Source organism: Bactrocera latifrons, unplaced genomic scaffold (genome assembly GCF_001853355.1).
Source record: "Bactrocera latifrons isolate USDA-ARS-PBARC rearing strain unplaced genomic scaffold, ASM185335v1 scaffold_111, whole genome shotgun sequence".
NCBI classification, from domain to species: Eukaryota; Metazoa; Arthropoda; class Insecta; order Diptera; family Tephritidae; genus Bactrocera; species Bactrocera latifrons.
This window is the reverse complement of record NW_017534531.1, coordinates 14297-16755: the sequence shown is the minus strand read 5'-3', so window position 1 is coordinate 16755 and position 2459 is coordinate 14297.

Here is a 2459-nt window from a genome sequence, read left to right as displayed (position 1 = left end):
ACCAACGCCCGAATATCGTAGCAGAGGTGAACCGAAGCCGGAAAAAGCACATCTAAGCAGTCAAATATAAAGCTTAGGTTGACAGTTTACAGGTGTGGTGCACTCCGAATTCTTTCCGACCATTCAAACTATCGACAAGGAATACTATTTGAGTGTTGYGCCGTCAACGTGAAGTTATTGATTTAAAAACTGATTCCAGTATTGGGAAAACCTTGGCACAAATGTATTGCGGCTAAGAAGGATTASTTTGAGAGGGACGACATAGATTTTAAAGCACAAATTAAGAATGTTTAAATTATTGTCAAATTATTACTATTTCTTATTCATAGCAGTATAGAGCGCCTTAGGCAAACAACAGTCCGTAGAGCAGACTTGAATGGTACRACACTACCACAAAGTATTCAGTTGTTTCCATGGAGAGTGTTGAGTTGGTAATAGGTTAGGTTGCAGATTGCAGTTCCGTATTCAATACCACTACCACCACATTTAATCAGTGAACCAGTAACAACGGCAGAACAATTTCTGAGAACAATTTTCTCGACATGAGCATAAACGAAAAATCTTTAACAAAAAATTGAGATTTACTAATATTTCTGAAATTTCATACAACTCCATAGCATATCAGCGTTATATCAACACAGCAGCTGCTCTTCGAAAGTCTTGCCTCATCGTGTAGCAAATATTTGCTAGCCACTTTCATGTAGGCGTTGTCGCTAATTATTTAACTTTTACCATTTTTCTTTCGTGTATCTGTATGTGTATGTGTGCTTACAAATGGCACAAGAGATTGTGGCTTAGAMTTGCAATGAACGGCGGTTGGCGGTTGGCGGTTAACGATTAGAAAAGCTTTGCATCATTTGCTGTCAAACAAGTTTGTTTACATTGCTGTTGTAGTTGTTGTAATGTTATAACGATAGACGCTGCTGGACGTCGGCACAACGCAAACCTAGCGCTGTGGGAAGCGTTGCTATCTACGCGGCCAAGGCAGGCAAATCAACGAAGAAGCGAAATGTTGCACGGCATTTCGTCAGAGATTATGAAAATGTCGTCGTCGCAATGTCCCGCGGTACAAGCGAATGCTGAGCGGCGGCTAATAAAGTTGTTGCAGCATAGCGCGTTGATGTTGCGCCGATTGTGTGATATTGGCAACTGCGCGTCGCAGCGTCGAGCAAAGCAGCGGTCATGCTGATTATAAATAGTACTATATACATATATATATATATACATAGATATGTGTGTGTGTGAATGTATCATTGTGCATACAAATTGTATTGCGAATTGAACTGGAAACGCGCTTGCGCCAACAAATTAACCAATTTATGTCGCAGACGCTATTTTGTTTTGCGTCAATTGCCATAAGCAACATTGTTGTTACGTGCKTGTTTGTTGTATTGTCAGCTACCGACTTATGCGCCCGGACGACCAAGTCATTACGCATGGCACTCACGGCGCTTGATTGCATAATGCCACTTCATTTCACTTTATTGAGTTGATTTTCACAATTTTTGTTGCCTCCATTTCTTCTTAGCTTCAGCTGTCGCTTGCTGTAAGCAGAATGCCAAAAACCTTTCATAAATTGCTCAATACAAAAAGAAAAGTAAMGMKACTGCAATCAGGCGATMCGAGTAAATATCAGCCGAATTGAGWCATATCTTCAATGTATGTATGTATTTAGCTGAAGCTGTGTATGTTTGTGTATCTATATGTGTTGAGTGGGCGTCTTGTAAGCTSTCCGCGGCTTTATAGCAGGTGTTTTGTGGTGCAAAAAGCGGGACAATGTTGTCATTCAGTTGGCGTAMATGCGAGTTTATAAATTTATTTCTTTACAACAATGCTTTCTATTTTGGGGCTTTGAAGACAACCTTTTATACATATTTTGAAACTAGCACTTTTTGGAAAATTGTATTGGTTATAATGAGACTATTCACGCTTTTGACGCGTAGTAGGCTCTCTTTTGACTATTTGACACTTTTGTTACCATTTAAATATGAKCTGTGGTCACTTTTTACAAATATATTCTTAATTATTCATTACTTTCAGTCTTTCACAGTATTGCAGCGTTTATCAAAATGTGATGTCTGAGGGTAAGGAAGCAGYAACTCTACTGCTGCTGAATGTAGCCGATTTCAAAGAAGCGACTAACCACTCTGATAGCAGAGTAAACTTTAGCTCACTGACCGTACATTCCAAGCTTATGAAGGAATGTCTAACATTTCTTCAGCGGCAACGAGTAATTTCGCCATMAGACTAATATAGATGGCAGGTCACAGTGGAATCGCAGCTAAGACACCTTAACCCCGGTATCAAAAGAATAGAAATGGGCTAATTTAGAAAAACGGGAAAATTGATTTTTTCCGAAAATCGAACGTAAATATTTCCTTTGGAGGCTAACTTCGGAAAACGGTATTTGAATTTTTTTCAAAAATCGAAGGCAATTTAGGAACATATACTATATGTAT